Source organism: Serinus canaria, chromosome 4 (genome assembly GCF_022539315.1).
Source record: "Serinus canaria isolate serCan28SL12 chromosome 4, serCan2020, whole genome shotgun sequence".
Taxonomy (NCBI): Eukaryota; Metazoa; Chordata; class Aves; order Passeriformes; family Fringillidae; genus Serinus; species Serinus canaria.
In genome coordinates this window covers 54,218,127-54,231,684 of record NC_066317.1, presented here as the reverse complement: position 1 = coordinate 54,231,684, position 13,558 = coordinate 54,218,127, and positions in this window count along the sequence as shown.

Below are 13,558 nucleotides of genomic sequence, written 5' to 3'. Positions count from 1 at the left end.
AGAGCAAGAGCAGTCAGTTGGTTCTGTGACTGCTCTCTGCAGCTCTGCAGTTTCATGTCTGACAGCCCAGTGTCCCATCTGCTTCAGGGGGCCTCAGCCCAGCTGCTTTAATTGAAGTGACAATTTGTGACTCCTTTCCCTCTCTCCATTTCTTGCCAATACCTTAGCTGTGATCATCTTTTCTTCCTTGTGATTTCATCTTCATTTAAATTAGACAGAGGTGGGTAGTTGAAATCCCACTGGACTATGCGGAAACATTTTCTGGCACTGTTACTAAACTGGGAATTTTAGGGGTATTTGTAGGAGGCAATTTTTTTGGGTTTTGTTTAACTTTGCGAGGAACAGATTTTTTTTGTCTCAGGTGATGTGACTTGATGTGTCTGCAATGTCTTCAACACTACTGCCCTACATTCAGACTTTGAGGTCTCAAAGGATGTTTGCCAGGTCATAAAAAACAAATGTAGGGTAGTACAGAGGTTTTGCTGCAATCTTGAAAAACAAATGGTTCTCTCAACAGCAAAGCTTAAACATGCTTCAGAGGCTTTGTGTCTCATTGGACAGCATTGGTCCAGTAACAATATGGAAGATCTGAACAGTTTTTCAGGCTGTTGGGATGTTTCTAGGTTTATTTAGAAGGATACTCCATTCTCAGTATCTGCATTAAGTTGTTTGATTTCATCTGTACTCACACAATGCAAAAATCTCCTGAGATATTCATCCCTTTTTAAGTAGAGTAGGTCAGAATGTTCCATGCAAACGGACAGATACAGGTTAAGGTAGATACTTACCTGAAAGTAATGTGTCCCAAATACTTATCTGAAAGTAATGTGTCCCAAATGATCTTTTACCTTCTGCTTTTCTAAAAAAGAAGGGAGGTTTATGATATAGAAGATTATAAGAGGTGTTTAAAAGGCAGAGAGTATGTAGACTGAATTTCTTTATCTTTCTCTAGTGAAAAATTGCTTTGGATGCTAGCATGAAATTTTCCTGATACAAAAGCCTACAGAATATTCACAGGTCATCTCCTTCAAACCTCTTCCACACCTCCAGAAAGGGAGAGTGCTTTCCCTGATGCTACCTGCTAATTGCAAGCAGCATGCTTAATTAGATGCCTTATGGCCCTTCTCCAGGCTTGTCAGGCACCTTTAGAAGAAAGGCGGAAAGACAGACATTTTACCACAACCACAATTGAAATTCTGTGGCTCTACTGGTTGCAAACACTTTTTTTGCCTGCTGGGACCTGGCAACTTCTCTGAACCTACTACTGCTGATCCTTTGTCACCCATTTAGAAGTGCTGCATTAATTTGAGATAGCTCAGAAAATAATCTAGAAATCTTTAAGTTAGTTTCAAAACTTAGTAACTCACTCTTTAGTAAGAATCGGTCTTGAAAAGTGTCTGCCAAAGTGGAAGGGAGTGGCACTGAATGGGGCATTGCTGCAAGGTAGAGCACTGGTAATCCTGGTAAAACAGCACTGGGCTGGCACTGCTTGGGCTTGCTGAGAGTCAGGACTTTCCAAGTCAAGCCCAGCGTCATGCTGGTGTAGTCTTGCTGTGTTGTTGTCCCAGGCAGCATCTCTGAACAGTACTGCCCAGGACATATTATGTGTGTATACAATTGCAGCTAAAACTACCTCAGAAGTCTGACCACTATATCTCACATACCTCACTTTGTGATGTGGATGTGCCCCATAGGAGTAACTCCCCATGCTGCTCTTCAAAATGCTGTCCTTAAAGCAGCTGTCTTGTGAGTCAAATTCTAGTGGACAGAACCCATTTGATCTGCTTTTCTTCTTCACAGGTTATCATTTACAGTTTGCCCCTTTCATAAAAGTATCTTTTCCTTTTTTGACTTTGAAAAAAAGTTTATAAAACAATTTGGTGGTGTCATTTTTATTCCCCTGTCCAATTTTATGAGAACAGTGCTATTTCATGTGTTTCCATTTATTTTCCAGATTTCTTCATGTTCCAGTAATTGAAAGAACAGATTATATATCCAGCTGTCTTTATAAGCAAACCCAAATTTTTCAAATAGCAAAGTCGTTAAAATCGTGTGTAAGCATGAGTTAGACTCAAAAATATTCTGTTTTAAATATTAGTAAGTGTTCATTCTGTGCATTTAGTCACATAATTCATTGTTACCCTTACAGTGTTTTGAAAGGGTCATGAAGATGACTTTCAGCAATAAACCTCATACCAAATTCTATCTTCATATTTTAGTTAATATGCAATTCACATTCTTCCTAAGAAAATTTTGGCTAACATTTCAGAGACTGGATTTGAAATAATTCTTTTAAGAGTTTTGAAACAAGGAAAAAAAGGAAATTGCCTGCAATGAGACTATTTTCTTTAATAGTCCTCAGAAACAGAAGTATTAATAAACCAGGTTGCAAAGTAAAGCAAAGGGACAGAATGGTTTCAAAGATCAGTGAGGAAAATATTAAATTCTCTGTTCTGGTGCTGCTTCAGGGTGCTATAGGGTCATTATATCTAGTACACAGTCCTAAATGCTGTGCTACAGAAGCCATCAGGAAGATCTTGAGTTATCCTGAGTCAGATGTGAACCGCCCAGGAAGAGGCATCCCTACAACATTTCCATTGGAGTGACAAGAGGGAAAATCTCTGAAGGCATGTCTGGCTCTGTGTCAGTCGGTCGAGCCTTCTCAGGCAACCAATAATCCATTGCCATGGACTTAGAGATAGCAAAGAGAGTTTAGAACTGTAACTTGATGGCCAGCTTGTCAGTGGTGAGTTCTAAGAACACCTTTTTCACACAAAATGAGAATTATATTAATTTTTTTTGAGAATAACTTCATTGTTCACCTGAATGCAAAATTATTATTATTATTATTATTATTATTATTATTATTATTATTATTATTATTATTATTATTATTATTATTATTATTATTGGCATTCAAATTCTCTGAAAAAATTCCTTCACCCGGGATTTTTCTCCTGGGAAGCTGAGACGTCTCAGAGAAAATGAAAACAATTTTTATCTCATTTGCTTCTCCTGTGTTGTGCTCGTGTGGAATGTGTTTGGAGAAGGTTTACCCATAGGTGATTGTTTCATTGAACTCTGGTGTGAGTTATTTTGACTCTTTGGCCAGTCAGGGCCAAGCTGTGCTGGGGCTCTGGAAAAAGTCACAAGTTTTCGTTATTATCTCTTTAGCATTCAGTAAGTATCCTTTCTGTATTCTTTAGTATAGAGTAGAATTCTTCAATATAATATAGTATCATAAAATAATAAATTAACCTTCTGAGAACATGGAGTCAGATGTATCATTCCTGCCTTCATTGGGACATTCCCAGCAAATACAATTATTATTATTTCATGTGAGGTACAAATTCCTATATGCATCTATAATGCAAACCATATCCACCCTGACTTCTGCAATACAAAATAAACCTGTAGCAGTTCTACTGAATGAATCCACCACACAGTTTCTTTCAAAGCAATATTTGTAATGATAATAAATCGTAGAATTGACATTGTTGTTCTTAGGAAAATTAAAATGAGAGTCTGACCCAATGAGAAACCAACAAATTTAAGGGAAAGTTCTAACTGTTGTTGTTTTACTTTAATTTGTGTATTCTCTGACCTATTATTTTGGTCCAGCTAGCTTAGTGCCAGCTCTTTTCTTGGGGCAATTCAATTTGAGACAAGAGAGTATGATCATATTTTTGTCTTCTTGGGCATGGGCCGGAGGTAGAGAACATTAAGTTTTGCCAAAATACATTGTTTCTCTCCTCATTGCTGCTTTTTTTTATCCAAGTAATAGGATTTACATTTTGGTGATTGCTCATGGGTGAGAGGTATAAAAATATTTTAATTAAACAATGAATCAAATTTTGAATGGTAGCCCTTCTCTTATCAAGATTAATATGAGACTTTACAGTGTTTTCAAGGATTAGTGGTGACTTGGGATAGAGAGCACCTCTTCATGCCCTGTTACAGAGAGAGGAAGAGAGGCTCAGGCAGTGATTCTGGGGGAGCAGAGCTGCCCTTGCCACAGGTAACCCACACATTGTGCACAGATTCCCTGACTGTGGTGTTTGCAGTAAGGCTACTGGGACAAAACAAAGAACTGTGATCTAGGAAATATTTGCATATTGGCTGCATATTCCTCTAGCTCAGCTCCATGCAATACGTCATACATGAAAGGATTTTATGCTGCAGTTTAGAAAAATTACACCTTGCATTATAGTCTTCAGAGCCATCTTCTGGGGAAAAAATGGACATCTGCCAATGTATTAAATATTATTTTCTAAACAAAAAAAGCAGCAGCAGCAAATAAAACTGATGACTTCTTAAAAAAAAAAAATACAAGAACCCAAGATGGGATTTTACAGTGTGAATGTTGATTCTGAAGCAAAGATCTCCATGATCATTGTGGAAGTAATTTATTAGCACATAAATCATCTGGGATCTTCTAAAAATATCCATAGGAAATTTTACAATCTTTAATTAACTACCAGGGGATATTTGAAGGAGGGTGAAGCTCATACATTTTGTACACACACCCACACACGTACTTGCATGCACACAACCCCTCTTTTAACTTGCAACAAATCCTAAGAAATTAGCAAAAACTATAGAATGAGTAGAATTATCCAGAGAATTTGTGTTCAGTTCTGAAATCAACAAACACAGGCTTTTCTTAGTCTGCACCCAAATTTCTGTTCTTTATTCTTAGCCCAAACAAAGCTTCTGTTCAGTAACAACAAAACCAGCAACATTTCCTTGATATAGGTGACTGGTTTATTTTTTGGTCTTAGCTCTGTGCTTCACTGCTTATTTTTTATCTTAAGTGGCTTTTAAGGACACCTGATTATGTTTTCACCACTACTGTCAGACCTGCAGAACCACTAGTCTATCACATGTACAACTCTGTCATGACTTACCTGAGAAGGGTATGGCAAACATATTTGCAATTTTGGCATTAACGAGCAATTGTTGCAAAACTGTTGTTAGATATTATTCATGTGACGAATACTTGAAATGTCTGGTTTCATGCTTGAGGTGACTTAACATCAGTTGCCAGTGTGTTTCTTGTATCTTGCAAAAAGTTTATGTGGTAAAATTTGCAGTAATTGTCTGACTGCATAGGCTTCAAGATGGCATTACTTGGCTCAGCTGGTGCCTTCACCAGCAAATAATCCCATGAAATGGGCAGGACAACTCAAGACATAGGACACTCCTAAACAAAACTTAGAATTTACTCTTCTAGCTCATGCAAGATTGTAGGTACACAGTTTGTGGGAACTGAGAGTGGGGCTGTGCCCAGCCTCATCCCCAATGGGTACAGCTGTGAAAAGCAGGTGAGCAGCGTTGAAGGCGATGAGCCATGGAGTGCCCAGGTGCACTGACCAGTCACCAAAGGGAACAGAGGGCACACAGGGGCAATGCATGAACATGAGGGGTGTAACAGCTTGGGCTAAAGAACAAGCAGGGCAGATACTTGAAGCTTTCTGGTATTATATGATGTTACTCTGTATGGACAGACACCCAAAGCCCTCTTAAGTGGTGTGGTGTTGCTCTCTTTGGGTTGAAGCCTTCTGATATTGTATGGTGACACTCTTTGCATTGTGACTCTCTCAATTGTGGCATGTGCTGTGACACAAGATGTGTCTATATATGTTAAAATCCATTGTTTCCTGAGATTGTCTAAGGGAAGTTTTGGTTTCCTGGTGTTTCTTGATATCTTTATGACCATTTCACTATTTTAGATGGAGTATTAAAGAATGCCCCACTCCTGTAAAAATGACCAGGAAAAGCCCAAAAGAACAAATTTGTTATGGCTTGGATTTTATGACAAGGGTTTTGTTATGGGTTTTGTTATCTCTTCTGAGATTGAAAGGTGAACATTTCAGTACTGTACTCCTTCAGGAGTGCTGGGTTTCACTGAGACTGACGTATTCCTGTCCCTAGCTTTGAAATTATTTCAGAATCAGTGTCATTATGTTACAGTTAATAACATAAAAGAATGTCTTTCATCTCCAGAAGCAATTTACAGCTTACAATAAACTGGCACATTAAACTCTTCAGAAAGATCACTTTGGGCATTAACTTCTGCCGCACCTTAGAAATCTATTTAATCATGGGTCAAAATGTTTTTCTGAGCAGACATTAGAGCCTGTGGGTCTTTGATTAAACTTATCACATCATAGAGTGAGTGTTTGAATAGCTCCTTAACACAGGTGCAGCATACCAAAAATACAGGTTATGCACACTGTAATTTTGAGGGAAAGCTTTGATTTTTGCTAATCTGATAATACAAGAATAGCATATGAGGGGTTATTTTGCTTTTTGCTGGTATTAACATTGGAACCAAAGTTAAGCTCTAATACCAAGGCCAGCTGTTATCTCTTTCCTTACAGCTTTAAATGCAGTGTTTTTCTCATACATTTTAGGGAATGCTAATTTTTATTGATTTTGGATCACTTTAATTTATTTAATTTTCTGGCTCAATTCTTAAGATGCACATGCAAGATACAGATGTCATTTACCATAAATCAAGTTCCTTAATGCAATTGCTATCTTGGGCAGGGCTGGGTAAGCAAGGCAGTTTTCTGTCTGGGATTCATAACTAGACCTTTTAAGTATTTGGGGTTTATTGTTCACTTGCTTTATAGGAGATCAGTGAAAGCATCAAAGTAATTGAATACATTACGTAAAACATAATACAATTATTGATTTGGGAATGTGTGTACGTTGTTGTTCTAAGAGGATTTCTGTAAGAACCCAAAAGCTAAGACTGGGAGTTTGGGTGGAGGTCACTGAGGTTTTTTCTAACTTTCTTTTTCTTCTATTGCATCAAGTTCAGCATAGGTTTTCAGGGATTGGTAGTGCAGGATTCTGCAGAGCTACTAATGATATAAGGGCCAGGAAACAATTACTTTGAAATCACACTATTAAAAGTAAAAATAATAGGATTTATGAATGCAGTATTACTTGCCAGTTTTCTCTGTTTTCTCTTTCTAATCACAGCTGCACTCCACTCACTCTTTTTCTCTGACACCTCTATTATTGAAGTAGGTTTTCATTTCTGGAGATGATCTTGAGTGTGCTCACATTTGGGGACGTTTTCCATTTTAATGTGACTGCAGGCAACTTTGAAAGACTGTGGCAATGCTGTCTCCATGACTGAAACTGTCTGACAGGATTGCATTGCCTCCTTAGCATTATTAGTCATGTTGTTACTCCATATCATGTATTTATTATCGTTATTACATCCTGCCCATATGTTTGTGATGAGTTTCCAGTAATTTATTTTGCCCCTGACTGATACAAGTGGCATGTCACTAGCAACATAATGTATTTAGAACTTTTTCTAAATACATTTTCTCCTCTATTCGTTCTTCTCAAATCTCCTGCGATCTTTCAGGCCCTTGAAGTCATTTCTCCAGCCCTTAGGAGGTGTGGGAGGACTGGGAGAACAGCAGGCAGTGGAGGCTGGTCCTATTAACCGCAGAGCCCTGTTATAAACATAAAATCTTCCTATAAACCACATTTCTTTCACAAGTTCTTCTTCCATTCCCACTTCATCTATCCTTTTATGTTTCTTTGCTTCCTGCTCTTTTTTGCATTAATAAGTGGAGCACAGTTCTAGGAAATTTTTCTCTCCCCCATCAAATAGATTTGGTTGCAATGCTGCTGAAAAGCATAAGTGTTATTTAAGCCTGAAGAAAGTAAATGTCACACAACTTGTAACTTGAAGCATACCAACTTTAATTTTGTCCTTGAAATGAAGACAGGAATCTTTGCATTAATAAAGATTGTTTGAAGGAAACTTGCTGTTAAAAAAAAAAAAAAAAAAAAAAGACTGCACATAGAGGATGAAACATTTCCCAGTACTCTCCCTTCAATTCTTTACTCTTTAAAAGTATGAAGCCACTGGAGCTTACACTTCTGAGGAACATAGTAGAGCTGAGACAGATGGAATACTGTACTCTGCATCTTATGCTCATTGTAGGGAAAGGAGATGAATTTTCTTCCTGCTGAGTTTTTAGCACGCTATTCTGGGTGAGCAATACCTTAGAGTTAGCAGGCAACTCTGCCTGCCAAGGCTGGATTTGATCATGGCTAGTGTGAGACATTGGATCACTGAGATTCTACACCTGTGAAACGAGTTGGGGCTTCATTATCACAAGTCACATGCTACCAGCAGCTCCCCTTCAAAATGCCTGCTTGATAGCACCCTGACTTCATCTGTACAGAGCATGCAATGGAAATGGTAGAGCACAGGAGGCAAGATGTGAGCATTTAAAAAGCATTCTTTACAGCTTTGTAGTTCTGGACATCTGTTCTATAATTGAAAAAAAAATTGAAAAAATGCAAAAAATGCACTGTAACAGTAACTTGAATCTTTTCAGCAGGCACAGTTTGAAAAGAACCTATTTCCTTATGGAGGTTTTTTTTTTTTTTAATAGAGCTATATAAACAGCCTATTATGAATTATGTTAGCAAGTAGGCACATATTTAGAATTTCTGTCATGAGCTTTCAGAAATAAAAGGGTTGAGCTTTTTATTTTCTCTAGGTGTTCTTCTGTGCATTAGGAATGATGATATACTATTTGATCAAGACAAGGCTAAGATGATACTTGTTAAGAAGCAGAAACACTTAAGAAAAGTAACAGGAATAATATAGCAGGTCTTAGAAACACTTTCAGACAATCTCTCACATTTCTAGTTCAGACTCATAATGATACCATGCTACCATAGCACCCATCATCTTGACACAGGTGAACAGTTTTCTCACAAAAGGAATACTGTGGCCTTGCAGAAATTTATCATCTATGCTTGAATTTCAATGGTATTGAATAAAGCAAAATCCTTCTCTGTTACATAAAGCCACCTTCCAGCAGAAGCCAGTATTCCAGGGGGAAGGGTGTGCAGGGGACTTGGGATGGGCTTCTTGGGTTTTGCTCACTAGAATACACACCTTTAGGAAAAAAGATGTACATTGGGAACTCAGAAAATTTCCCATTAGGAAAGATACATAACTCAGCTTGTCAAACACGTGTCAACTTGCTGAGTTAACAGCTGTTACCTGTTAACTTCATGGGGGTGGGGAAGAGAAGAAGACCTCCAAGTGGGCAAATTTAAGATGCACATAAGCTGTTTGGCAGCAGGGAAGAAGTAATTTTACCCTGGTCCTAGGATGATGGTAATTACACTGTTCTAAAACATGGTGCTTTGGGAACACAGATTGCCCCTTGGATGGCTTTGGTCATTAAGTGCTGTGGTATTTCTGGTACATAACCTTATTCTGAGTAATTTTTTCATGACACTCCTGGGTCTGCCTGCATGGTTGCAGACAAAAGCTTCAAAAAGAGGTTGGTAGGAGCTGAATTAATTGGTGACATCTGATGGGTCTAAACTCCAGCATTATCACCATGTCTAGACACTAGGCACTCCTAGGGCACCTCAGAGCAGCTTCATCTCTTGCTCTTTACCACACTGAAGATATTTTTACCTATTAAGTAGTATTAAGATTTTGATCTTAATACTTAAGCTTTCCTTTGTACATGAGGATACTGAGGATTTCTTTACAAGACCAATGAAGAAGACTTAAACTGGCTTTTGTTCCTACTCTTGAAACCAGGAACACTGAATATAAGGTGGTAAATGTAACAGGCAAGAGGAACCACACCAGTTGAGCTGGTATCTTTTAATGACTTAAACTTGCCAAACAGCTAACTTACATTAAAAAAAGATGAGAAAAATCTCCAAGTATAGACCAGATTTATCAAAAAGGTGGCTGTTGAAGGTGACAGGAAAGCTGAGCCATGAACTGGAGGGAACAGCTGACACTACTCTACATGCTATGTTATCATTGTGCAGCTGCCTGCATTTTACATGGAAAGATGCATTTCTTGGAAACCAGTAACATACAACTGTTCTAACTCTGAATGAGACTTTTTTCAAAGCTTGTTTGTGTTGTCCACAAGGTTCAGATAAAACTGCAGCTAAGGGATAACCAGATGACATTTCTTTACAGGATAAGACAATGTAAGTCATCATCAGGGATGTGTCAGTTGACTGATGATGGTTCCCACATCCAGGTCATCTTTCAGCTGAGAGATACTGGCCAACTGTATATGTCATTCCAAAATGGCAACATTTTAGGGCAATCTTTTGGCTTGTTCCTTACCTGTATGTGGAAGGAGCAAAGGTGATTGCACTCATTTTTGCTTATCAAATCTTGAGACTGTTCTGGCGTGAGAAGATACTTTTACATCTGCAACTGTATTTAACAAAGGTGTCCTTTCATCTATCCACTTCTACTTCATATCAGAATCTTCCCTGCAAACATTATGTGCCTTGTACTTACCAAGCCATAACTAAACTCAACTACAGTTTCACTTGAAATTTGTAATAGTAGTACTGCTTCAGCCCGTAAGAGCTGAAAATTAAACTGTGGCCTGATCCAGCTAAGTGCTGTGTGTCAACAGAATTGACAAGTTCATGTATCACAGCTCCTCTAAGAGCCTGTCAAAGTTGTGCATCTGGCACCTTCAGAGATATGCCTCTTAATAATTAGATGCCCACTACATCCAAGTACTTCTTTTAACTATCTTGCTCAGCAGCTCCAAATGTTACCAAGGATGCCTTCTTCCCTAGGAAGGAAACTGTCCTTTCTACATGTTTCTACTTCACCAGTTGCATCCAATACAAACACCATCAGCTAATAGATGAAACAGAGTCCCTGTATACTGCAGCTTTTTGCTGTTCAGATTTGGATTCTGCCTTGTAGGAACAACTTACTCATTTGTGAACTAAAGGGAAATTGCCGCAAAAAATTCAGAAAGCTGCTCCACAGTGTCACAATGTAGAAGGCTGCTGGGGAGGGCAGAAGACAATCTGTGTTAATTTGCAGCTGGCAACAGATCCAGAAAAAGGCAGCAGGAGGAATATTTGATGCTGAAACAGAATGGTCATAGACAGCAAATAGAACCTGTAAGTGGATGAAGTGAAAATGTCAGGTGTGTATTGCAAGAAAGTGTTTATCCTATCAAGAATTACATAGTGATTCATACAGAAGGCCTTTTAGGCTCTCCAAGTGAGCTTAAGTCCTCCTCCTCTAGGTGAAAGCTGAAATTTACACTTAGAAGTTAAAACATTTATATTAAAGGTAAAAAAATATCTTTAGTCATTTTATGAACAGTATGTCTCTGAAACAATCTCTAAAATCAAGTTCTAAAAATTAATCTGTACTAACATCTAGCTTTCTCTTTCATTTACACAATCACTGGATTTGAGGCTATTCAGTGATGTCCCACTTGAAGATGTATATCAAACTCTTACTATAGGCAGCAATTCAGTATCAAATGCAAAATTTCAAGACTCTTCATCTAATAGAAACTAAAAATTTCTCCTCCGTGGTATCTCACTAATATGGACTCTCGCCTCATCTATTCCATTACACAGCTCAAAGAATATAAGAATTATACCTACTATTCTACTGAGTAAATGCTGACTTCAGAGAAAATGCCATGTTCAGCTAAGCTCTTAATTTGTATACTCAAATTGTATATTTTGGGATTAAAGGTGTTTAATGGTTGTTTGGCTTTTTCATGATAAAGTCACATCAGACAGGCTGGCTGTGAGTCATGCTTCGAGAATGTCAGCAAGCCCATTTCTGCATTGACCTTTTAGTTTCTGTCTTTCAGCTCTCTAGAGCCATCCTCCACAATTCCATATTTTGTCTACAATGCATGGGGGAGCCACAACCTCAGCTCACAGCAGCTTCTATGCTGGCTCTGTGAGGGCTTTTCAGAAGTGGCCAGGTGAGTGGAGCAGGCAGATGGCTGCTTTGCTCACCTCTAGCTAAGGACTGCCATTCTCTACCTGCTTACATGGAGGAAAGTTTCAATTGTGATGTTGATGGACTTGTCATACTTATAATCTTACTAATTTAAGTTTTCAAAACTTGACTGTTCTCTATAAAATAAATTGTACATTTGCATATATTCATTCACCACATAACTTCCTCCTCCATCTTCCCAAATGACCATATTCAGCCAATCTGGGAAGCAAAGGTATACAAGCCTCACTTAAACTAAAACCAAACTTCTACAACATAACAGGTTCTCCTTTTTTGAAAGCAAGGATTAAAAATACAGTGTATTCATTTAAGTTAGATGCTTTTTTCATGTTTTTTGCTAATCTTGAACTCTGAGGAGAACAGTACTTCTCACTGATGTCTATGCTATTAATCTCTCCAAGACCTGGATACTGTGACCCAATAAAATCAATGCAAAGTGATCCTTCACTTGACTCAGGGATGTGAAAGGGCAGCAAAACAAGACATCAACAGCTTCAGCCATCAGCACAATACTAACACAGAAGTGGTCAAAACGTTAACTAAGTAAAAATGAAAGAACTTAATAAAAAGTCATCATTTTTTCCAACATCTGAAATATTTCTTAACCTACACAAAGCTTAAATTATTAGCATGGAAGATGTTCTGATAATGGGTGAGATCCAGTTAACAAGAGTTGCCTCTGCCCAAATTAAGGTGCAAATGAGACCATTTGCCAAATCAATAGCATGCATTTATTAATTAACATGAGGCAGAAGGATAGAAAATTCTGTGTAGACCCATGATGCTTTTCAAAGTCTGCTTCTGCTAGTAGTATGACTGCAAAAATATATTCACTTTTATCATGGAGGCAACCAGCCCTAACTACTACTTCTAGTCTCTCCATTTTTTTGTAGATAACACAAACTGCTTTGTATTATCCGCTTTCCTTTCCATATCTGATTAATGATTGTAGCAACTCTCTCATTGATTCACTTCCCATTGAGAAGGTCAAAATAAGCTTTTTGTGGTTTTGTTTTGGATTTTTTTCTTTCCATTGGAATGATTTAGGTGGTTTTTCATGCGAAGATTAATTACAATTCTGGAAATAAGCTTGCTTTACATTATTAGGAAGGTATGAAAAAGCCTGGAGATCATCTGTTTCTAATTTTCCTAATGAGATACTATATGGAATATTCCCCCTTTTGCAGGGTCTAATAACCTGCCTTCCACGTTTCATTTACAGACATTCTTTCAATTTAAGATTCTTCATGAAAAATGCAGCAGATGAGAATATCATTGTGTTTGTCAAGACTATATCAGAGAACAATGTCTTAATTTATCATCTGAGCCAAAACACTTGTTAGACAAAAAGCAAATGTAGCTATGTATATAACAGTGAGTGAACTAAGCATGTTTATTAGAGTTTATCAGAGTGATGATTTAAGAAATCATTTTACATTAATGACCCTGTCTGTATCAAGGCTAGTCAGAGTTTATTAGGTACTATGAGAAAAGCTTTTTTATCTCATCAAAACAGGGCAAAATACCAAATTATGGAGAAGTATTACACACAGAATTAATTTTAAAGGTGGGTTTCAAGAAATACTAAACTGATGTTTGGATCCAAGCAAACCTATGAAAAGGGGGCAAGTGCTAATAGCAATGGGAAAGCAGATTCTAAAGGATAACTGATCCTACCCTAAGTCCCTATCATACCTTGTTCAGATAATAAATAATCTATGGACT